General features: G+C 39.6%; 1 protein-coding gene across 3 annotated transcripts in view; it reads right to left on the bottom strand.

The window, feature by feature from the left end:
• Window positions 1-26,487, bottom strand: part of F13A1 (coagulation factor XIII A chain) — a 191,720-nt gene that overhangs the window by 79,582 nt on the left and 85,651 nt on the right. For 2 of the 3 annotated variants that reach the window (XM_085220261.1, XM_010708396.4), the window contains exon 5: window positions 12,409-12,634. The exons of the other annotated variant lie outside the window; for it this stretch is intronic. The gene's annotated coding sequence lies outside the window, so the exon portion shown is untranslated. The remainder of the gene's footprint in view (window positions 1-12,408; window positions 12,635-26,487) is intronic. 3 annotated transcript variants of the gene reach the window in all.

Genomic DNA, 26,487 nt, shown 5'->3' with positions numbered 1-26,487 from the left:
TTGCCTGTGCTTTCTCAGCAGTAAATGGAGACAGATAGTTTCAGAGGGTCCTTCATCCGACCAGACCTGGTATTCAGGTCTGCCAGAGAGGTGGGAATGCATTACTTGTTAGAGAGCAGGAGACTAGACAGCAAGTTCTGAGATGAGAAGGCACACATTCAGATGACTACAGTTTCACAGGACCACCCTTAAGACATGGATAATAAAGATCTGAAAGACAGATCAGCTGACTGATCAGGGGCTTCTCTCCTTTGGAAGCCCAGCTGTTCTCTCCTTTCCATTATTACTTTCAAATTGATGGGTGGTTATTTCTGATACTACTAGAAGGCTGTAAGGACCATAAGTGCATATTCAGCACTGGTTGGTAAGGCTGAAATCAGTTCTGTGCATCATCATGCTTATTGCAAGGTTATCATTTAGGTCAATAGCTCCAAATATTTATTTCAAACTTCTTTTCAGATTCTGCATGAAGATTAAGCCTAGTTCTCCAGAATCCACATCAGTGTCCATTTAAGTTAAGGAAAACAAAGGAAACAGTTCCTTTGAAACTACTAACGATTGAAGCCTTTTAATTCTTTTCCTGTTTGCCATTATTTCTGCCCCCACGAGTCTCGGAGTTTGCTGCTTTATCTTCTAAGCCTTAGAAGCCTTGTTTTTCTCAAGGACACCTTGGGTTTATGAACATTTCTTCCTTTATTCACTGTGCCCTTCCAATTTTATTTTTTTAAGATTCAGGAAGTCACTGCAGCACCGGTTGATTCCCTCTCCCTGCCAAGTGAACCTTGATTTTAGAAAGTAACTGTTTTCTGTATGCGGGGAATCCCTTCTTGATCGTTTTCTAAGTAATACGGTATGCCTACTGTAAGAAAGAAATCTCTACATATGCTTACAAAAACATAATATTAATAAAAAGAGATAAACCTGGATTGATCCTCAATTTTACCACCCCAATCTTCAAAGCCCTATATATAGTGTGTGTATATATATATATCTTCATTCAGTAATAAGATTGTCTCCTTCTTAAGTCAATGAATTCACCTTTCTCAAGCCTCATTCCATAGTCTATACTCTTTTCTCCTCTCCTTGATTCTTCTCTCTTCCCTCATTGTCAATAAGAATCTTATTCTTACTGAACATGTAAAAGGGAATCTTGAAGACATTTTTCCTTTGTATCCTTCCTTTTGAGTCCAACCTAAGCAACACACAGAGACTGCATACCTTTATTGGTGGTGAGTCCTATTTATAAATATGAAAGAATTAAAGCTCCTCTCATGGTTTCACACGTCTAACTAAAAAGATATTCCTTCAGTTTCGGATATGTTCTCATAACAGATTCAAAAGTTATTCTAGGTCTTTTAGTCCCCTTTGTCAATTTTTGCAGCTTTTCAGACAGACATTGTCCAAAATATTCTTCAAAATATTTTTCCCTTGCTGTTGTGGCAAAATCCAAACAAATCAATAAATACCTAGCTGGCTGAGCAAACATGACAAAGAGTCAGTATGACAGACCACCAAAATATGTTGTCAGACTATCCATGCTGGCAGAAACAAAGAAAATACTAAAATAATGAATGAAAACTAGGCTAATTTACCATAGATAAGCAAGGAAAATCATGCTATCACTCAAAGTGAGCACAAGGAAGGCCACTGTCCTGCACCTCACTGACATGCTGTGGAAGACAACAGTAGAAGAAAAGGCAGAGACTGACCATATGCATTAATATAATAGAATCATAGAATGACCTGGGTTGAAAAGGACCACAATGATCATCTAGTTTCAACCCCCCTGCTGTGTGCAGGATCTCCAGCCACCAGACCAGGCTGATCAGAGCCACATCCAGCCTGGCTTTGAATGCCTCCAGGGATGGGGCATCCACAGCCTCCTTGGGCAACCTGTTCCAGTGCTTCACAACTTTCTGTGTGAAAAACTTCCTCCTAATATCTAACCTAAACCTCTCCTGTCTTAGTTTAAAACCATTCTCCCTTATCCTATCACTGTCCACCCTTGTAAACAGCTGTTCCCCATCCTGTTTATAAGCTCCCTTCATGTACTGGAAGGCCACAATGAAGTCTCTCCGGAGCCTTCTCTTCTCCAGGCTAAACAAGCCCAGTTCCCTCGATCTTTTTTTGTAGGAGAGCTGCTCCAGCCCTCTGATCACCTTAGTGGCCCTCCTTTGGACCCACTCTAAGAGCTCCATATCTGTCATAGGATCCCACCTGATGTGGAAGAGCAATAAATTTTCTACTGGACTATAGTGTGTGAGCCACTGGGAAAGATAGATAAGGAAGGGGATTTCTTGTTATTCAAGTCAACAATCTCTTCAGCTTGTCTACACAACATGCTCTTACATGGACGAAGCTAAGAACACCCTTTGGGCATTCTTAGGATGAGGAGAGCTAGGCACAAGCAGCCTAAGTCTGAGAAACAGTCCTGGTCTTCAACCCAGATGCAGCAAGACATGCAATCTGCATGAAAAGCTCTCTTAAAAACAAAGTGTGTAAGGGAGATTAAAATCAGGAAGAGAAGCAGAGTCCCCTGCCTCCCCTTCAGCAGAGTCCATTTCAGAAGTATAGGCAGGAATTGTCACGGGCTATTGTCAAGAAGGTAAGAGTCAAACATTCTCCAGTTATAATATCTGCTAGAATGTAGGCTATCCACTGAAGACTACATATATGTTATTCATAATTAAAAATAAAAAATAATTTTAAAAATCTTCTCAAGATACGTATTTCTTGGTGCTTTATCCTGAGAGGTTTCCAATCTCTTCAGCCACACTTCTTGGGGTTGTAGTTAGCATCCATCCTCCTTTTTGCTTTTCTTTTTCACAGTAGGTTTTAATCTTCAGTCTCACCTTCCTATTACAGCGTAATTCAGAGGGTTATCACTGCATCAGGTAGTGGTCCCTGAGAGCCTCAGAAAATTTTTACTGGAAATTAGGTTATGGTTTCTGATTCTGTTCCTCAACAGGAATGTAAACTATTTGGAAGGGCATCCAAAACAACTGCCAACAAAGTTAGTAAGCTGCCCTCCAATTTATAAGCACATTACAAATAAATAACTGGAATAACTACACTAAGGAAAATTTTAGAGTATCACTTCTGTCTTGGGATGATTTCTACAACATGCTCCATGTCTTAACCTACTCCACATACCTTGGAAGGAGTGAGAGGGGAGTACTAAAAGGAACATCATAGAAAATGTTTTCATTTCAGAATCTTCTAGTGAGAAACAAAAGCCATGCAGGATATTTTAATGTTCACTATCTCTCCTTTTCAGCAGCCTTGCATTTCTATTCCTAGCTCTTGCTCTGGATATTTGAGGATTCTTGAGAGGCCTAGAAGGTTTCAGATTAAGTAGAAATTAAGTATTTAATGGTGGAGGACAAGTGTACAGAGTTGCACAGCTCTAAGTTTTAGTATTTCATTATTAATAAAACTATATTATACAAATATTTCTGTATCACCATGGAATAACTGATTTTATCTAGAACTAAAATGTATTCAACTCAAAAGCAAAACAACAGAACTGTTGTAATCATAGGCTGAGAAGTGAAAAAGAGTGTCACATGCAACTAGTACTTCTTACACTCTGTAAGAAGCAGAACAGAATTTTGTCACTTAGCTGGAAGGAGCAACGTTGTTATGAAGATGAGCCAGGAAATTTCCTCATTACAAATATAGGTAATTAAAAGATGGATTTTCTGTCATGCAGTTTCAAGATGTCAATATTTAGATTTTGAATTGAGAAAAGCAAGCAAACAAACAAACAATCTACACCTTTGAAACCACTTTTCAAAGTCAAAACTTACAAATATTTCATGTAAAAGTCCTGTGTAAATATTTCATTTGAATGCTTTCCAAAAAGCCTAACTGCATTGTTTGGATAAAATCATTACCTTTTATATTTTTGCACAATTGACTGGATTATAATTGATGTAAACTGAAAACGTCAATGGATTCAACATCTGATTCTGTGAAACATTTCAATTTGCCACTTAATACTGAAACAAAGCTTAAACAAAGGTAGATGTGCAAACAGGCATCAGAAAAAATGGATTTCCTGTAAGAAAACTTCTATCATTATTTCACAGGAAAGGTATGGTGAGCTTAGAAACAGCAGTCAGACACAGTTTTCACCAAAAGGCACTTGGTGCTCTTCAAACATTCCCTACTCTCATTCCATTCCATTTCTGTATCCCTTCCTTAGTTTTCTTTGAGAGGATGAGGAGGTGCAGAAAGGTTACAACTTTCCTGACAAGTCAGCATCAAACTTCAGTCCACAAAGCTTATGAGGTCTGAGATTCACTGGCCAAAAAGGCTGCACAACAAAGGCCAGACACATCGTCTTGCCCTCTTCTGGAGCTCTCATTCCAAGTCACAGCATAAATATTAAGACAAAAGTTGCAAGAGACAAATATCCATCCATTTCAAAGATCTGTATATAGAAAGGTTGTAGAAGAAATTACTACCCCCAAAGAAGCTACAGCCTATAAAGAAGTTACAATTACTAAGGAAGAGACTGCAGTTCATTGATCTGGGCTTTTCCAGAATAAAACATTAACTGTAAGACCCTTCCTTCACAATATCCACAACCATTTATTGATAAAAAGGACAACAAGGTAATGTTACAAAATGACAAAAAATAAACTAGAGAGATTTTGAACAGTATTTGCCCCAAACATGTTTTCCTAAAATATTTTGTCATAAAAAAAAAAAAAAATCCTTCCTTTTCTCAGGCAAATGTTTGTAAATCAGAGAGGAATAAGGCTAGCAACAGTTTCTTGCAGATTTGCAGGAACCTTTTAATTATATATTAGTTGACTCATGCTACCATGTGAAGATGATCTCCATAGGGTTAGACAGAATCACAACTTCTCCTATTCTTCCAGTACCAAATCAGGAGCTCTGTTACAACGAATATGGATTATTATTTTTTTTTTCAGGAAGCAGAAAGGACTTACTTTAAGCTCTGGAAAGTTATGAGGCTTTCCATTTAGTGTCATTTATTTAAATTCTTATGTTCATCTTTTAACTCAAAAAAATTGAGCTTTAACTAAAGTCTCCTGTCCTAGATCAAAACAGTTCTGATATGTATTTCCCAAATATACGTAGAATATTGTTTGATTATGTCTACTGAGGTATGTTCCAGGAAAATTTACAGGGCTTACAAGCAGTATGACTGGCAAAGCCACAGCCCAGACAATATGTATAAACCTACACCAACCATATCAACATGCAGTTCTCAAATGAACATAAGCATGTTTTCATGTAAAAAACACCTACTTGAACACCCACTTGAGGGCCACAAGGTCATGGATGAAAAGTCCTCAGTAGATTCTTACACAGTCCTTCAATAGGACTGTAATGCACAGAAAAGACCATTCCCAAGAAGAGGATGGGAGTGTTGCCAAAAGTAAAACACTGACACAACGTCAGTAAAGGCTCTTGAATGGGAAAAGTTTCAGCTTGATACTTAGCCTATGAAGGAATCCAAGGAAGGATGGCAGAGTTTTGGACTCACACCAAAAGCTCATCATTAGCAATTTGGGAAAACCAGTGACAGCACAGGAATGGGACTGTTGAAAACTTCAATTTTCTATAGCTCTTTAACCAAATCAAATCTTTTGGCTTACATATTTACGGAACTCTCGCTTATATAAGTTCTCAAGGACATTTCTGTAGGAGGTATTTTTTTTTCTTTTTTTTCCCCAAATGAAAGCAGCATAAGAATCTGGTTAGCCTAATTTGCAATTAAAAGAGCCATGAAACCACAACATGAGAAACTGCTTTTGGAAATACTGAGAAGGAGCACTGATACCGTTGCCAAGGTAAGAAAGATCATTCAAATATACTTGATGAAAATCAAATGTAATTCCAGCTGTTTGTATTTCAGTGTGATAGGGTCCATTATTCCCTGAGGAGAAAAGTCCTTGTGAATTCAATCCATATGTGATTAATTTCTCAAAAATGGGCATAGGACACATACGTCTCATAAGAGATATACCTCCTTTATCACACACCGGAAATATAAATTGTATTTTATTTACAAGATGTTTAGTAAAGTAAATGTGAACCTTCAAGAGTTAGAAGTCATCTACTTGTCAGACAGATGGAGCTCACTCTAGAGTGCTAAGAAAATGTTATCATAAGAGGACAACTTCCTTACTGCTGAATTATTTAGAAGTTCTCTCTTCCTCCTCCCTGGGGTTCTTTGAGACTCATCATGACAGCTCTAGCATTTCAGGGGGCATGGAGAGCTCAGCTTCTGATTCTGAGTCTGGAATTAGTCAAGTCATTTTATTCAAAGAAAGCGCGTGTGTCACCAGCACAGGACCAATAACATCAGTAGCAAAAGAATGACTTCATATGGATCATTAGTTAAGGGATTTATTTTAGTTTCTGAGCTGCATGACTGCTTCTGGAGGAAATGTCTGGCTGGTGCTTTCTCTGAAAACACGAGTAAAACCACGGTTACCTGGCCACACTATCCAAAGTGCTGTGCCATCAAATACAATGGAAGGAAATAGAAAATAAGTCTATTTTTAAGATCAAGCTCTCCATCACTGTGCATGCCTCCCTGGGTTATGCTCAGCTGAAATTTTCAGCAGAAATTTCTATCACATTTCCAAAACCTGTAGAAGAAGCTATAGGCATGTATTTATGATATTCAGATTTAATTTCAAACGATCCAGTTTAACCTTGTGGACTTTCTGCCTGTATCTCCAGATCTGGAGTTCACACTGATTACCTTCACTGAAGCCAGATACCCAACCTGCCAAGACTAGAAATGAGAACAGGCTTCTATGATGACACAACACAACTGAATCTTGACCTCAGGGCAACAAATTTTTCTGGTACACCTTGAGATTTGTGAAATGAGCAATTATGCCAGAATTCTCAGAAGTCAGAGGAAGTTAAAGGAAAAACAGAGGTATCTTCCAGAAAATACCTCAACCTTGTACCCTTGCTGGGATGCCATAAAATAACTCTGACACAGTTAATATCCTCTCCTGTGCAGCTGGACTGAAAGTTTTTAGTTTTTTCACTATTCACTGAAGGCTTGTCTCATTAAAAATTGGAAGAAGGAGATTGCAAGTACATGTATTTTGTTTGTGATGAAAGTGGGGAAAAAGATGGACAAGATCATTTCCAACAAAGTGTGAGGGTTGTTGTTCTTTTTTTTTGTTTTTGTTTTTTTTTTTTAATCTTTTAAACTCATGTCATATTTCCTCTTTTAATAATTACAGTTCACTTTGCTCATTTCTGCCACATCAGTGGAGAACTAAAACATTACCACTTTGGCACTGAAATTCTCTTTGGAATGGAATAAAGCACAGGAAACCTCCTCAGGTTTTGGGATGTCTAAAAGGTATTTCAGAATTGAATCTTGAGTCACTTGCTGATCTGCAGATCAAACTCATGATTTTTTCAATGTCTACCACAACACTCCATCATTGATGCGATGGGCTGAAGAGTCCAACTCTATTCAGCTGCTGTTTGGACAGAAAATGTTTCATATCCTTAAACAACTTGGCATCTTCTTCCATACCCAAAGATCCCTCCGGTTAGCTGCTACATGAGTATTTATCTCACTATTTCCATCATTCTCCAAATGATGGTTCCCAAGTCCCACAGCAGTAGCACTGAGCAAACCCCAACAGCTATTGTTCTGTTAAGGTTAAAGACTTTATCACTTCACTTTCACTATTTTAGGGCAGGCAGAGATAGTATCATATCATAGATCCCCCACATGTAATATGGTAGATTAACTGACCCAAGCTACTCTTTTTCTCAGCTTCTAGTCAAACTCAGGCTCTGCTCATTTCAACAGTCGTTTTGAGCTGCAGCTACCTCAAAGGACATCTTGCTGGCACCAAAGCCCTCTCCAATTTGCACCTGAAGTCTGGTTCCCCACTTCCCATCAGAATCGAAGAAGAGCCTTTGAATCACTTTCTCCTCTGGAGGGTTGCAGGTACGTGTGATTTTCCAACTGCAGAATGTTCTGAACAAAGAAATATCAAAAGACACACTGAGATAAGAAAAGACTGATTTACGGGTAGCCTACAGTAGGAAAAGCTGGAGTACTTCTTTGGCACATTATTGAAACATCTCTCTTTTACTTTAGAATGATCACACCATTTTGAACACCATGCTGCTTGTCCACATATCTAATAAATTCCTCCCTGATCTTCAGGGCTGAGATAACAGAAGATGCAAGTACAATGTCCTGTGAAGAAAAGACCAGTGCAGCCTGTTGTGACAGACTGCATTTTTTGCCTAATCTCTGAAGCTTGTTACTGCCTTCACTAAAAGGCCAAAAGATGCAGTTTCATTAACAATATGATTTGCTCAGCCAGGGACCTAGCTTTTCAAGGCTGGCCTTAAACAGCACCATTTTTATGGAAATTTCAGAGGCTCTCACTAACAGATCGTAACAGTAAATTCACCCAGTGACTGAGGTGTATTTACATGAGATGTTAGAAAGAGAACTCAAATTTGACCTATTACATAGACATATTTTCCTCACATGAACTTCAAGTGGCTGTTACTATCATTAAAGCCAGAAATATTCAAAAAAAGAAGTCTGAAGAAGCACTTAAATGGTCAGCATTATGATTTCAGTGTATTATCATCAGGCTAAGAATTGACCTAGGACTGCTTTCTAACCTAGATATACCACTCCAGAAAAACAGACTACACTTCATGCAAGAAGATGAAATATTCAGATAATTCAGACATACTTACTGTTATTTACCAACTTTATGTTTTAAAATTTGTTTCCTCAGAGAAAATTTCTCTATTTTAGTCATGATCCTCTCAAAATGATTTATAACCTTCATCCACTATGATGCCAAGATCTTTAAAAGATTTGAGATGTGAGTTAGAAACCAGATGTGATTGAGTCATGGCTAATCCATAGGACAGTGCTGCATGGCATTGTTTGAAGATACATTCAGATCTTCCATGGCTTGCATTACTTACAGATGTACTGCCATGGAAGAAAAAGAATTTCAGAAGGACAGTAATTGTTATTTGTCTTTAGAGGAGAGATAATACTGGGATTGCAAAGGTGTGCTATAGATAAAGCATAGGGCATTGCTTTTATCTTGTCCCAAAAGCATTCTGATCCAACACTGCATCTTTAATCCCCTAGAACTTAAACCTAATTCTAGTTATGGTCAGTACTCTTTACACGAACTATTCATAGTAGAGATGACCAAGAAGTTATCAATAACAAGCTGTTATCCAAATATATGCAATTAGTCTTAAAACAATAATAATATTTCAGACGAAAATATCAATTCTGACAAAATTGTTATCCACACTTCCAACTCAAGACTTCTTGACTTCCAGAGCAGCAGCTATCTGCTGGTTTTCAGAGAACTCAATCAGGACATGAGAAAACAGCAGAATAGGAATTTTCCTGCAGGTCTTCCTCATGAGTATTTCAGCCCTACAAGTCTTACTTTGCTCAGTAACAACATACCTAAAATTTGATCAGTTCTAAGTACAAACAGGATTCAAAGCCTGCCAATACAGTGAGATTCTTGGAAAGGATTAAATCAAAGACCTTGGAATGCCTCAGGTTTCAAGAAAGTTTCAAACTGTAGAAATTGACATCACCAACTTTTTGTTTAAACTTCATTTTAGTTGGCTCCTCTTAAGTCTTTAATTCACTGGCCAACTTCATTCTGACTTGTAAAGGACCAAGGGAGAAAAACTGATGTGTGGTCAGTCTAGTGGACGCTGGGTACCACATAAAACCTCAGAATGAATTAGACTTTTTACACAGTGTGAATTCTCTCTGTTCATCTCTATATTCTACAACTTTTTTCTCCATTATTTTCTTGTTTTAAGAACTTTATGCACTTTCACTTAGCATTTTACTTTTTTCTCTTCTGTAAAATATTTATCTCAGATAACAGTGTCAAAAGAGACATCAACATACAGCTGGAATTAAGGAGAAGTAAGCCATGAAAGTGAGCCAAAACATCAGGTGCTAAGATCATTTTTCTCCAGCAAAGAATATTACTAAGAAATTTCCCAAAATGATGGCATTCATTTGAACTGCACCCACTTCTTGAAGGTATTATTAAGAGAGGTGATATCAGCCCTGGAGATACTGATGCCACTAAGTAGAGATCATCACATTATTACAGCGGAGTGTCCTTCATTATTGTGGCTATAAAATAATTTGCCTTCACTGTATTTCAGCATTATGCCATATTTTTTTTTTTTTAAGTAGGCAGAATAACCAAAATGGGAATTAAAAAGGATTTGAGGCTTTCCATATTTGATTTAGAAGATAGCTTGTGTTTCATACAGAGAAAGCTCTCTGTTCATATATCTGGCGTTATCAACACAGTCTTCAGCAAAGGCTACAAATTCACAGTAAGACTCAAACCCAATGCTTGTTTAGAAAGAGAGTATGTCCTTTTTTAAAATTCACCCTTTATCTGTTTCTCAAAGAAATAAAGTGTTTCTGAGTGACTGCAATAGCCTCACTGCCAAAAAGTCCAGCGCAGCAGATTAAAAGAAAAACTGTGCAGATGCAGCAATGTGTTGTACCACCCAGGGAGATCTTGGGTATGCATCAAATGAGCCCGACCTTCAGTGTGTGGGTGTGCTGAGATTTTAAAGAGATTTCCAGTCAAGGAGAAATAGGAGTTTCCGTTTCAAGCTATGTACCACATTCCGAATGTGCTAAGCAAGATAAATTCCCCAGTTTTAGAGAGCCTGCCCAGGAAGAAGTTAAGGTATTTAGAAAAACTTCTCTCCACATTGCATTTACAACACAGCTATCTGGGAGACTGACTGCCACCAATGCTCGTGCCACTGTCCCTAGTATGAGCAGCACAGCAGAGAGATTACAGAGTGGAAAAAACAAGGTAATGCAGGAAACAAGCCACTGTTCCTCACAGCATAGCGGAAACAGCAGTGCTGGAAGTCATTCATTTATTGGCCTCATTAATTAATTAGCCACAGGTGTAGAACCTAACTATGAGAAGCTCAGCCTTTTGGCAGGCATGCAGAGCCTCAGCTTCCTCCACTACCTCCCAGAAAGCCCCACATTCATCTGCTGTGCAGCACTTGGCCATGGTTCCATGCATAAATGAATGTGCAGGCTGAGAAGGGAGACATATGTGTGAAAATCCCCAGACCTGGCTTGTTGCCCCATAGCAACAGGATGCTCTGTCAGCTGAGCCACCACACTGAAGCAAGGCTGGGAAAATCATTCTGCATGCAACCTCCCAGACCTCAGCCTGACCTGCAAGGAGACAAATAGCAAAGCACCAGTCAGTAGTAGGGTTTTTTTGTGTGTTTGCTTTGTTGTTGTGTTTTTTTTGTTTTGTTTTGTTTTGTGGTTTTTTTTGTTTGTTTGTTTTACTGTTGAAGCTGGGGGGCTTTATAGCATTATGTCAAAATAAACAAAATCAGGGACATTACTGACCTCTGTTTTGACAGCCTCAAGGATGTTTGACATATGTTTTTTTTTTCCCTCTTGTGTCAGAACCATGTAAAAGAAGGGTAGGTGCTTACAAGATCTCACTGATGTAGCGGGATGAAACAAATGAATCCACCTATCAAAGCTACCAATTTTTTTCTTTGTAAAACCAGACCAATATCTTTCAAGGGCAGTATAAAGGCTACCTAATTCAATAAGATTAACCAAATGAGACAGATGTTTCAGAGTGACAGAGAGCTGTAGACATGTGACTTCAAAATGAAGCTAAGGTGGAAGAGACTCTAGAGCAGCTGAACACAAGTCTTATGAGGAGTGGCTGAGTGAACTGAGATTTTTTTAGTCTGGAGAAGAGGACGCTCAGGAGAGACCTTACACTCAACAACTGCCTGAAAGGAGGAAGTGGCAAGGTGGGGATCAGCCTCTTCTCCCAGGTAACGAGCAAGAGGATGAGAGGGAATGGCCTTGAGTTATACCAGAGGAGGTTCAGGTTGGATATTAGGAAGAATTTCCTTTCAGAAAGAGTGACACACTAGAGCAGACAACCCAGGGAAGTAGTGGAGTCACCACCCTTGAAGTGTTCAAGAAAAGAGTAGGTGTAGTACTTAGGGATGTGGTTTAGTGAGCAATGTTGGTGGTAGGTGGATGGTTGGACTAGATTATTTTAGAGATCTTTTCCAACCTTAATGATTGTATGATTCTTTTCCTCTAAGTGTGCATATAATCTTCTAAACCATATCTCATGGTTCTCATTCATGGTCAATCGGTGCACCTGATCCTAAATGTCAACGAGAAAATATTTGTAACCAAAAGTACTTGTTACCTTGCTAGCGATTTTCATGCTGAGAGACATTACAGGTCTGGACAAAGTCAGACTTTTTGCAGTAACCTTTTTCAACTCTATTTTGTCACACACTGTGATTACACACCAGTCCTATTCTTACCAGTGTGAGCTTGTGGGTTTCTCCTTACGTCAAAGTCAGAGGCAGCAGCTGATTTCCTGTCAGGATGATATAGCTTTCATTGGTAGAGTTCAGGTGGGAGTCAAACCAGTAACAGTGTTGAGTTCATCATTCAGTTGTTCTCCCAGTCCCCAAGGTTTTGGCATGATGCTGAGCTCCTGGAAATGCACAAATACCTGTGGGGAAGGTCCCAACCTCTGTAGCTGCTCTGGAAGAAAATACAGAATGCTTCAGTATCTGCTCCACTTCTCTGAGGGTTTTTTCCCCCCAAACTCAACTCTCTGGTGCCTCTATTTCCACACGCACTGAGGTTCCCACCCTCCCACCTAGTAAAAGGCTGGATTTTGGCTCCACACTCTGAACATGGGGCAGCACCTATCCTTCTGCTTCACCTGCATGCTGCTTGAGCTCATACCAACAGTAATCAGGCGTCTGAGATCAAACAACAGTACAATTTCACAGCTTTTGTAAGAATTTTCAGAAGAACCACACGTGGAGAAAGACGCTACGCTTAAAATAGTATATGAAAAAGATGTATTTTGCCTCCTAATAACAATAAACTAAAATCCTCTGAACAGAATCACCTTGATGAACAGTTAATTATTCCATTTTAGCAGCTGTAAAAAAATGAAAGATATTAAAAAACTTTGTCTAAGCAGTCGCTAGGGGATAATGGAATGTGGAACAAAATAATAACAAATAAAACAGAAACAACAGAACAAAAAGAATAATAATAAACAAGTAAAATTTACACTTGCTACTATGCATTCTCATTTAATACTTACATGGAAGTTTCAAATAATATGTACACAGGTCTCTCTGAAAGTAATGCCTCCTATTTATTTCCATGGAAACTACAAAAGCTACAAAGAGCACTGTGATACTGTTTGATGGAGCAAATTCTCAGCTACAAAAAACTATTTTTCAACACAGTCACCACCATCAGCTACACATTTTCACCAGCAAGAACAAAAGCCTGTATGCTGTTCTCATAAAACTTGCACCTGCAGAGGCAACCCACTGTATCACAACTGCTATGATGATGTAATTGCTAGGAAAATGTTGCCCACCCAGTCCATCTTTCATTGGCCAGAACAGATGGAAGTCAGAAGGCACCAAATCCACACCATACAGTGGGTGTGATGGGACAGTCCAGCCAAGACTGGCAACGTGCTCCATGGTCTTCACACTGGTATGGGGCCCAGTGTTACGTTGGAAGAGAAAAGTTGTTTTCTCCTCTGGCCTGATTCGAGGAGTTCAAGCCTTCAGCTTAGTTAGTATCACTATGTACTGGTCAGAGTTGATAGTATGTCGGGGTCCCAGGAAATCCAGAAGGATCACTGCTTTCCTACTTCCAAAAGACAGTGCACATCTCTTTACTCCCTGAGGGCCATTCCTTGAACCATTTTTTCAATGCAGAACTCACACGTCGCTATTCCATGGACTGCTGTTTTGACTCTGGCTTGTAATGGTGACATAACATCTCATCACTGGTACTGATGTGATCCAGGAAAATGTCACCTTCAGTCTTGTATTTGTTCAATAGCTCCTGATAAACTTGCACACAGCGTTGTTTCTGTTCCTATGTGAGCATTCATGGGGCTACTTGGCACAAACTTTGCAATGTTCCAATGTTGCCACCATCGTTTCCAACATGTTGAAGCCAATATTGAGCCCTATACACAGTTCCCTGGCTGTAATCAACTGATTTTTGAGGATAAACCAATCAAGATGCTCTTCATTTCACTGTATGACTGGTGTGCACAGCCATCTAGAATGTGGCTTCTTTTTCACAGCACTGTCTCCACTGCTGAAATATACCACTCACTGCCTTTCTGTGCTCACATCCACTGTTCAGTCTCCATAAGTATTCAGCAAGCATTGACGAATGTCAGTGGTTGCCATTTTTACAGCATGGAAGAATTCAGTTCTACCCCTTTGCTTCATATGCACTTCCATGTCAGACACCATTTTGTCGGACTATCTCTCTGCTACCATCTGTTGCATGGCAACAAAATGTGATGAAATACTGGTGGAAGGTTCAGCTTCTACTTCCATACCACCAACTTCTGCCTCTGACATCATGGGCCAACACAATAAAACAGGAGGCATTAATTTTCAAGCAGCCCTCATAATATGTGCTTAAGCACCACTTAATGGCTTGGATTCGGTTGAGTGTATTCTCATTATGCAAATATCTTAATTTGTCCCAATTAAGTAAGAGTTATTGTGATTCATTACTGCTAGGTGAAACACAATTGCTAAAAGAATATCCAGTAAAACAGACATCACAGCTGAACATGCCATTCTCCCCCTAGACAGAAGCCTGGAGGTCTGGTCAAGGGCCTCATCAGAGTGTTTGATCTGATACTATGATTATTTACAACAAGTATTGAACTGCTAATGATAATGTCACACACACTAAGCAATAGCCTCAGGTTAAGCAAAAGAAATTTCTCAAAATTTCTGACATAGCTGTGAGTAAAACGAGACAATGGAGTACATATTTTCAAGGCTGAGAGGGATTTAATCCTCATAAACACCATTAAAAACATCAGGTAAATCTCTAGAAAGACTTGGAAAATTTCAGCCTGAACATTAGATCTCATTGCTCTTACAGAGAATAAGCAACTGCCCAGAGAGGATGGCTCACCAGCACAGACCTGAGCTCCTGCCAGCCCTCAGTCCAGGAGGAACTGCTCTATACCTTCCACACCACTGTTATTTGACACAATGATATTACTCAAAATGCAAATTAAATATGGGTAATACATTATGGGATGAAGGCCCAGTATTAAACTGTCCGAGGAAGGAAACACCTCCTGCTGAGTTTCCAGCGTGTCATGTAATTTACAGTCACTGCTGTGAGTTCTCTGTAAGAAAATTAATGTTTCCTCTTCTTGGCCAGAAATATGGAAGAATCATTATTAACATCTGAAACTGTAGACTACAGGCTGAAAAAGGGATTCTCTGCAAAGACACAAAGACATTATTTTCTGGCTAGGAGCTGAGTGTAATATATTTTTTCTTACACTTTTACTGAAATGGGCTTCCACACCATATTCAATCTCATCCTAGTGTCCTATTCACAACTCTTCATCAAAGCACATAATTTCCCTCATTCAGATTTGGAAAGGAACAAAGATGAGCAGAAATGACTAGAGAAAAAATATTTTGTACACTTTTTTTTTTTTTAATAAAAGATATTTGAATCAAAAAATCTAAATTTCAAGGAAATCAATTTTTACTAGAAAAAATGTTTTGATTGAAAAATTAGTATTTGTTGTCCATAATCTGCTTTTCTACTATATACTCCGGCTGAAACAACTACTATATGTTTTGGAAAAGCATACCTGAGCATGAGCTGAGTCCTAGCACTCTTGATTTTTTAATTCCCCTTAGCAAGGGAATACTTTCAGCTTCTCATTTGCTTCTGTGAACCTTGGGCAACTTCAGCAGTTAATACAAGGAGAGTTCTGGTTCTATTCCTTTTCTCTCAGTGTGCAGAATATTATACAGTTCAAAACAGTTGTTTAATGATTAGCATGATATTGGCAATGAATTTGAGAACGTTATTAAGAATTACATAATCATTGGTATGCATATGCCTGAAGAGTGACTACAGAAGTTGTGGGAGCAACTGCACCAGTCAACTTCACCACAGTCTCTCACCAAGTGAAGGAGGAAATCTTTCCCTTACCTTTTCAATTTCTGTTATGCTTTGTGCCCACACGGTCATAAAACAAGAGAGCTCATCAACCAAGCACAGCACCTTGTAGCATATCCCCACTCCAAAGAAATCTGCTATCTTGGTAATTCAGCCACAAGCTACACGACCAAAATCTGAAAATCCCAACTATTCCACAGATAAAGTTGTGTTGGAGGCAGTTGCATCTTACTATGGATGCTGATACACTCATGTGATAATCTCGGAACCTACTATGAAATGTGAATTTTTAAAAGACCAAAATAAAAAGTACGCTTCAGAAGTAATACTTCATATTTTATTCTGTTGGCCCATGACATCAGACACAGATGTTGGTGTATGGCAGTAGAGAACAAACCTTTCCACCAGTATTCCATTCCATGCTGTTGCCATGTGACAGATGGCAGCAGAGGGGCAGTCTGATAGAATGGTGTCTGACATGGGAATGTGGATGAAGCAAAAGTGCGTCACTGAATTCTTTCATGTGGCAAAAATGGCACCCATTGACATTCACTGGCACTTACTGAATGTTTATGGAGACCAAACTCTGGATGCGAGCACAGAGAGGCAGTAGGAGGTGTGTTTCAGCAGTGGTGATAGTGGGTCACCTCTGCTAGTACAAATTTTTTTTATGAGTGCAGCATGCAGGCTCTTGTTCATCACTGGTGAAAATGCATAGCTAATGTTTGTGACCGTGTTGAAAAAAAGTAGCTGAGAATTTACGCTATCAAATAGCGTCATTGTGCTCTTTGTAGCTATTATAGTTTCAAAGTAAAAAAGTAGGAGACAACACTTTTGGTGCAGCTTAAGAATCTTAAGAAGTGAAAGATGTAAGGCTCACAAATTTTTCAACCATACTTCTACAAAAATACAAACCAATCATACTAATTTGAAGAGAGTGGCCATTCCATTCCTGGCACAGAGCTGTTTCACATCAGTATGTTAATTTTTGTGTTCTACCTGTAAGAGAGTACTGAGTAAAAAATACTGAGTAAAAAAAAAAAAAAAAAAAAAAAAAAAAAGTTAAGAAAGAATCAGAGAACACAGACCTCAACCTAAAAACAAATTAATTTAACATGAAGATGGGTACTTCTTAGAAAAGCAGGAAGTACAGAAGTGAGCCTAGAGTCTTGCTTGACTGACACAACTTGACAAGGACTTCTGAGAAAGTAACTGATGTAAGAAGATGGTTGAGAAAAGTTCAGTGAGCAGTGAAACATGGACATGACCAGACAGTTTGTACCATATGTTTCAACACATCTTACACAAACTGTAATGGTCAGTACAGACTTGCATGAAGATACGGGAATTTTCCACAACTGCAAGAAGCTGAGTTTAAGAATAGAAGATGTGTTCTGGGCAGCTGGAAGCTTCACTGGTAGAATTAGCCATTTCTGAGTGAAGGACAGCAGCTTTGCAAGAGAGACACAGACTATGATGCTAACAGAGAGGTGGAAAAGGACTCACACACATAGACTGCTGCAAACTCAAACTTCTTACTGACCATGGTCTACATGGGTTGGACATGAAGCACTGGAAAATTAAATAGCTCTCAGAGTATGGCCAGGGAAACTGAGGCTGTCAGCTCTTATTGATGTGGATGTACTCTCAGACACTGTTTTGCTCAAAGTGCATTAAAGAAATGGTGAGTACTGTGGTCACCTGTTCCGTAATTAAATTTATGGTTATAAATGATTCAGTACTCTGACAGTCAGCTTCTTATTCTTATGTATGTCAAAACCAATTGTAGCCTTCTTGCAAAGTTGATTAGAACACATCAAATGAATAGAAAAATGTTCAAAGAAGAATCATGTCTATAGGTCTGTATGTTCAGTCTTGGCTCATGATCAGTGGTAACTGATTAATCCTTATTGCAGCAGTTAAAATAGGAGAAAAAACTGATAATGGATGACTGTGGCTATTCATGCTCACATACTCAGAAGCCTGGACAGAGGATAAAGTTGTCCCAGAAGTATCTGTCTATAGAGAATGTGGGGCATACACTGCGAGTTCCACACCCACAGGCAGACCTGCGAGCAGCAGCACAGGTGCTGTACACTGGCTCTGTACATCTGCATGGTTCCAGATTTCTACATAGTCTGCAGTATTGCTGGAACTACTGTAGCATATTTGTACTGCTTCAACTGCTTTTGCTCCAACCAGGCTAGAAAACCGCTTGGATTTCCCAAACAAATCCAAAGTCCTCACATTCTGGGCACTAAAAACAACACAACTGTAGAATGTGAATGGAGGGCTGCATTAGCCAAGAGGTACATTCACAGATTACTCTAAAGAGCTCACTGCCTAGCTGTGTTGTTTTTTCCCTCCTCTCTGCACAAAACATACCTACTTGTCTACCACTCAGAACGGCTGATGGCAGACAACTCACATGCTGAGCAAGGAATGAAGAAGCATTAAAGATTTTTGGCCTCAAGTTGGCAATATTCAGTGTTGCTGCTTTAAGGAGTCCTTTGTTGCTCCTGCATGACATGGAATACTCATCAAATATGTTTAAAAGGACTAAAATTGAGAAAAGTTCCATAACTAAGATTCATCACCCTTAACGTTCCAATTCAAAGTGTTCCTGCAGTATAGAAGTTCACTTTTATGTAAGCTGCGCTGAATTTTACAGAGCTACAATTTTAGTTAACCCCCAGCATGGCAATTTCAGCGTGGTTTACAAAATTCAACCCAGAAAGACATCTTTTTTTTCTTCTCAGAAGTATCCTTACTCTCTTTAGAGACCATTCTGATAGCAGAAGAAAATTCCTAATTTGATATCTAGCAGTTTAACTTATTTATGTATGGAACAGGAAGGACGGGCTGAAAATGGTCAGCCAAGCAGAGCTGAGAGGTAGAGAAGCATGTCTGAAATACACTCAAGAAAAAGAAACCTCCCTGGGCAATCATATTAACCTGAACAGCCAAAGGGACATTTTGCCTAAGCCTCAGGTTATGGAATTTCATTTAGTTTTCACTCACCAGTTTCATCACCTGCTTTCAAAGTTATGTGTTTGAAGTTACTTAACTCCACGCTGGGGCACATGAATAACTGGAAGGAATGACAGAAGCACATAACCCTGCCACACTTTCTCAAAGAGCCTACGGGGTTAGGTACAATAAAAGCTGTAACAATGGAGTCTCGCTGGAATATCCGAAAGTGAATTGAGGTACTTAATGACCATCTTAATTTTTCTGTAAGTGCAGAGCAGTCGCCTTGAGTAAAACAGGCTCTTCTGAGAGCATAAGTTGAGCAACTGATATCACAGATGGTTTTATAACATGTTGGTCCATAGCCTGAAAAATACAGTTTATATTTTTAAAGCACGGATGTAACTAATGAACTTGTTTAAATATTAGGCAGCATAGCTAACATGAGGTGGAAGTCACAGAGAAGAATGTAATAGGATACAAAATATAAACTCATGATGGGAATGTACTCTGAGCCAACTCATACATTTTAGTCCAAAAATTAGTGTTGCCTAAAATCAGAATTTTCTTTTAACCCCTTATAAAGGCCCATAAAGCTATGCATTTCTTGATTAGATCTAATCTGGGAGCAGAGCTGAACTTCTACCAAATTAAGGAGCTGGCAGACTTCAGTTTCCAATCCAGGCTTTTCAAGAACAGATTATGTGTACAGTAAACATATATGTACTTTTATATATTCATGTCTCACAACTTCAGCTGTATGTTAAAGTAGGAGCATGCCTTAAAAATGCATTAAGCTTGACAGCTGGAAAGAAATTAGGTTGATCTGACATATCAGAACACAGAAGATTTTACTTCAACTTCACAGAGATCCTGAACTTCTGCCATAGAAGATCAAGACCATCATTGTCAAGAGACAGAAAAGCTGGTAGACAAAAGCAGATTGTCTTTGAAATATTGATAGATTATTAAAGTGTTAACTAAAATTGATTCACATGCAACACAGCTCATATTTCTAGGTTCTAGGCTTGCAAGAAGGGTGTTTTTTTTTTTACATTAAACAGGTCTCAACATTACCCCTCTCTTGGGGCAGGTAAATTGACTGCACTGTTCCAGTATGAAACTATTTAAAACAACAACAACAAAAAAATATTCCCATAAGATAGAGTTTGTTTTGTTCTTGTTGTCACTTTTGAAATGAGAAGTTTGTTTTCCCACCCACTGTGAGGTATATCAGCCACATCACTTTTCATGCTTCCAGGTATATTTCCCCTAGAGGTCACAGTGTTTTGTCACTCTACAGTGGGGCAATGCACAATCATTTGCTGTAGTACAATTAAGACACATATCCAGAGTGTCAGAATGTGGCGTAGCTGTGTCAACATCACAAAATAATTATTCATTCCCTGGGGCAATTACCAAAACATCTTAACCTCAGGGGAACTAGGACAAAACAGTGGAAAATAGGTTATTTCTTTGCTCCCTTTCACTACAGAAAATCTGCCCCATCCCTTAGCTCCTTGTCACAAAGGCTACACACAAATTAGTGCTATTCATCCATCCTCTGCTGTTCAGACTGAAGTAAGAAGATCAGAAGTTTGGCAAGCCAAATTCAGATCAACTGTCAGAGGCTGAAAATGCACTCATACAGCTTTTACCTTAGGTGCACTCATTTGCAAGCAAGATTATCAACCACAGACACCAAACTCAAAACATGCTTTGAAAAAATTCTAAATAGCAATGTTACATCACTGCAGCTATTCCTGGGCTGGGAGATGTAAAAAGAGCTAGAAATATCACCATCAACCTATTCATTTAAAATGCCCTTTTCCTACCTCACCAATGCTGTTCCACTTGGGATTAGCACAAACAGTGAGGCTGACAGGATTAGGACACTCACTTGGAACATGACTACCCTGTTAGAGAAAACACCAAGAGATTCATTCCCTTTACTTTACACAGTTTCTTGGCATGTATCTTGGATACAAGTCTGCTGTTTTTCACACCAGTGCAGAGGAGGAATAAGCCCACTGAAATGCAGGTGTCCCATTTTCAGTTCTCTGGCCAATATAAGACTGCCAACATATAGGCTTTATTGCACTACTGTGGCCTCACACCTCAATCTAGTTAACAGTGCCAGGAGAAACAGAGCTGAAGTTGGGAACAGTCAAAGCCCAAAGAGATATTTCTTGAGCTCACACAGCCAGCAGTTGTGCATGTGGTTTGGGAGCAATATAAGAGATGGGGTCAAAGTTCTCTGGGCTGCTGGCTTGCTTTTCACTGGGAGGCTAGGTTGATCTTCACCATTCAGAAAGGGTGAGGAAGGCATATCAATCACCACGGAAATAAGCCCAACTGGTACTTCTTTAAAGATGCAGTTTTCCTCTAATTTATCTGTTTGTGACTAGTAATACAGACATTTTCCTTAGAAAACATCTGGTGGTGAGCAGACACATTACTGCAGTCATCTGCATGAGCTGATTTTAAGAAGTACGTGGGTCCCTTCCAGTGTCGCTGTGATTTCAGATTTGCTATTTAACAGGTCTTCACGACATCTTTTCTCTGCATGTCTGTAACACATGCACTCTGGATCCACATCTCTGTTTTCTTTCAGTTACCATCACACAGCACCCCCTCCACTCCTCCAAAAATATAAAGAAATAAATGACAAAGCCAACCCCGCATACTTTAAATGGCAACATCATGCAAGGTTTCAACCCAAGGTTATTTTTTTCTACCAGTTGTTTCTTTGAGAACAGATGGCATTTGCAATAGTTCAGGGTATATCCTATTTTTAAGTGTCACATGTCTTACTCTTCTGCAGTGGACTTAGCAATCAGAGGAAAATGCCGTGAGATTTGGGCTTTTTACATGCTGAACAAACCACATTGTTTCATGTCCCTTAGGACATTATCTCCCATTGCAAGTGACCAACAGCCACCCTGCTTGGGGTCCACCCTTCTCATGCAATGTTTCCTGCCAGCAGGAGATAAGGAACAAGCTGCTTCCGGCAGTGCTGACTCAGCAGAGCACTGAAACATCGACATAACACAACTGGCAATGAGACAGTTCAAATTAAAATTGTGCACAACTGCTTGATCTTTTGCACATGACAGTGCAGGGAACAGTTCCATGTTCCAGCACAAAATGGAATATGAGGACACTGCGTATGATGCTTGGTTTCCCCTTTGGAGTTTTCTCCCTATGCTTCATATTCAGAAAAGGTAGTGGCTCCCCAGAACAGGATAAGCAATGAAGGATGGCATGCTATTTAAGTTTGTTGGGTTTCGTACTGCAAATTCATAGGATAAAGTCAGCCTTACTTTGTAAGTAACTGCAAGCTCAGTCTGCCTCTATTTTTATCCATCTGCACAGGAGTCCACTCTTATAATGGAAAGCCAGCTAGCAAACCTGAGCATGAGCTTTTAAATCCTGCCAGAGACATCAGGCCAGGTTTTCAACAGGCTAATGTAGCTAAACAGCTGCTGGGCCAAAGCTGGCTTCTCTTCAGAGAAACAGAGTTCTTACAGATTTGCAAAAGCCTACATAGAAGTAGTACCTGAAATTAGTATTTGGAAAGAGTCACACAAATAGGGAAAAAAATTCTGTTATGAATGCTTAAAAAGGGTAGATGGACACCAATGAAACACAAAATCTGACATCACCAATCCACTGCCAAAGGCCTCTGCCTTGCCTCTCCCACCAGCATCAGGAACATCTTAACTTTGATTCATGTTCCGATTCATTTCCATTTTGTTCCTTTGTAAAGCTCAGAGCTGATGTGGCAGCAGTGCAGAACTACAGTTTTCTAAGGCAGCTCTGGCTCACTCCCCCACTGCCACCCCCTCAGGGCTCAGCTACCCTGCGAGGAACTGTATTGAAATGGGTTGTGTCAGCTGCTTGAGGAAGCAATATTCAAACTGGGAAAGAGCCACTTCAAATAGATTTTGAATTTCAGGAGAAATGCAGACAGAATCAATTTGGGATGAGACTTCACATTTGAATCCAAGCAGTAGGAATTCAAAAATGAGAGAGGAGAACTTTTCACATGTGTACTTCACGCCACATCAGAAGGGATGCAGGGGAAGTCTTTGGCTTTTTACCAGTAGTTCCAGCAGGGGAGGTACTCATCTGGGACACTGAAGACCAGTTTCTCCTCTTTCTAATGAAACAGGAGCAAGACTTGATCCTCTTAAGAGAATTTCATACCTACTAAAATGCTCTGAAGGAACTTTATGAACATCTCCTGGCTGTTCATCTTCTCTTAATACATTTCAAGCAAGTATCTCTGTTCCCAACTAAGAACCCTAGTTGATACGATATTGAGTTCTGCCTAGACATTTCAGCCCCATGCATATCTATTACTTGCCAAAAGACAAAACCAATCTTCAACTTTGTTTTCACCTTATTTCCCATAACAGTGTGAGATTCTAGATGCCGATAACATTTGGAAAAAAAAGAATGGAAACATTTCAGAGAAATTTACTGTTTGCCTATTTCTGCACAGCTTCTTCAAATCAGCACTTATCATAACAGAGAATTCTCAGAAGAAAATGAAATAAGATGCATTCCTAGAAATCTACAGCTGCTTCACCATAAATATCATGAGGAAAAATAATAAAACCACTTGGGTACCCTTCCAACCAAGATACACAGTCCATTCCCTTAATGCCAAGGTTTAACGTTTCTGCTATTAGGCTGAGACCCCAGGGCATGCCACAATAAGCTTGAGTGAGCATATAGGAGAACTGCTAGCAGGATAAATGGCCTTCTGGTTGTGCATACACTTTTCTTGCTATTTTTCTACAGACTTAGCCAGTCTTGCCAGATACTGATCTTCATACCAGTACTAGTTTGTAGCACGTTGCTTTGAACTTGTGAGGCTACTTGTCAAGGAAGATGCTACTCAGTTTAGAATTAAAGTCAGTCTTAAGAAATCACATAACCACAGGGAGCAAACAACCAAAACAAAAACTCATTTTCAGGCAGAACCTAGTTCTCTCCCTGTAAGACAGACCAGGTCCCTGATGAAAGTCTGTATTCAGTGCTGGGTTCAGAGGATGTATATTAAGTAACGTAAAGGGGCAGAGGGAGCAAAAAGGAAATGAAAAGGCACCATTCATCCTGACTAAGATGAGAAGTCCAAAGTGGGAAAACGCAATGTTGACAAATGTCTTAATGTGAACTCACATTCACAACAGAGCAGAGTAAAAGGATAGGAGAACAAATCGCGAGTTTGAACAGCCAAATTTAGATTAGACACTTCTAAACATTTAGCTTTTAGTGCACAGACGTACAAATGGTTACCTGTGCTGACTATTGACCCAGCTACCTCCTGCTGTCACACCAGAAAAAAAAGTATAAGTTACATATTACCAAGCTTGCAGCCCAGGTTACTCTAACTTCAGCTTCTCTCCCTTGTGGACATAACTCTTACATGGTATACTAAAATAGCCCTAGGCAGCAAATTAAAAATACTGTTTTGTTTACAATTCTGTAGCAGATGATTCACAATAGATGTACATCAACTTTTACATTAAGTATTCATCATTCGATGGTTCGTTCCTGCTGCTACAGAGGCAACAGAGTGGCAGTCACAATACTTAAATGCCAATGGTAACTGCCTTAGAATCACTGTGAATGCCTTGCTCTGCAATAAGGCAATAAATTGCAACTTATTTGCCAGGAATATGCATTTTGAAAAACACTTTATTTCCATTTTAAGCAGTGTTCTCACTTTAAGTTTGGCTATCAGGTGCCAAAGCCTCTTTCCTGCTACAGTCATCTAGTTCACTCCCAGGATCATCCAGGTTTTCATCCATTGCACTCCGGAGTGTTTGTGGACATGGGGTATGTCTATCAGAAAGACACAGACTTTTCCAGAGGAGGCATCCCCTCTCTCAAGGAGCCATCTTGGCCCAGATACTGACTCCCTACCTTAAAACACTTGCGGAATAAGCATGACACTATCTTTTGTATCTTAATCTGAAATTTTGAAAAGTAACAAATCAAATATTCTTCTTTTCCCATAAAAAAAAAAATATGCATGTGGATATAAACTTCCATTGTCTCACTGCGTACTGAATTAAAAGTAAATTAATATTTCTCACACTGTTCCAGTGGAAGATATGGCTTTTGTGCTGGGCTTGGAGCTAACCATGTAGCTGGAGAGCCTAGAAACATTTCTTCCAAGTTTTATTTATAATACAGAGAGAATTTTTCCAAACATCCTTTTTTATTTTTTTTCCTCTGTGGAGCATGTATAACCATACACAGAAGTAGAGAGCGGAATTCTGTGGAGTAAAACTGAACAAGGTCTTGCTTACATGCTTAAAAACAACAAACTTGAAGCAGTTGCACCTCAAATCTCACCACAATCAACAGCAGAGGTCCTGTGGCATGGATTTTTCTCTTCAGAAATGAAGTGCTACACAAAAGTTATTACAGTGGAGATAGGGATAATGGAGAGTGGAGATAATGTGTTTGCTTTAGCAATTGGGACAGGTTACTGCAAAGGCAGATGACTACAGAAGAGGAGACTGAAGGGAGACCTCATGGCCGCCTATGGCTTTCTCTGATGGTAACAGAGGAGGAGGCTCTGATCTGCTCTTTCTGGTCACAGTGACAGAACCCAAGGGAATGATGTGGAGCTGCATCAGGTTTGATATTAGGAAAAGGTTCTTCCCCAGAGTGTTGTTAGACCCTGGAACAGGCTCCCCATGCCCCAAGCTGCTGGACCTCAAGAAGCGTCTGCACAACGGTCACAGACATATGATCTGATTTTTGGGTGGTCCTGTGTGGAGCCAGCAGTGGGACCTGATGATCCTTGTTTCACTTCCAACTCAGGATGTTCCATGATTCTACAGTTCTACAAAGAAACTCACCTACAACCCTGCACCTGCCAGTCTGTGGTTCACAATACTTAAAGGGAGCTTCCTCCTTATGCAGGAGAAAAATCAATCTTTTACATGGTTAGATAGTGATAAGACAAGGGGAAATGATTTTAAACTAAAAGAGAGAAGATTTAGATTAGATGTGAGGGGGAAGTTTTTCACTCAGTGAGTGGTGAGGTACTAGCACAGGCTGCCCAAAGAAGCTGTGGATGCCCTATTGGTGGAGGTGTTCAAGGCTGGGTTGGACACTGCTCAGGGCAGCCTGAGCTGCTGCCTGATTCAGGGGCTGGCAACACTGCCGGAGCAGTGGTATGGAACATAGCAGAGGTTTGGAACTAGATGATTTTTGAAGCCCTTTCCAACACAAACCATTCTATGATCTTTTAGAAAGCCCTTCTGAACTGATGCACATGCTCTGTTGATGGTTCTGTCTGCAGAAACTACGAGTCCCAGATGTGTGGAAGATCATGGGAGACATACTGATTTGGTCAATGGGAGTCAAACTGCTGACTCAGTTACTTTATGACATTT

This window comes from Meleagris gallopavo, chromosome 3 (assembly GCF_905368555.1).
Source record: "Meleagris gallopavo chromosome 3, MGAL_WU_HG_1.1, whole genome shotgun sequence".
Lineage (NCBI taxonomy): Eukaryota > Metazoa > Chordata > Aves > Galliformes > Phasianidae > Meleagris > Meleagris gallopavo.
The sequence above is the reverse complement of the archived record's forward strand: the minus strand, read 5'-3'. Positions and strand labels throughout refer to the sequence as shown.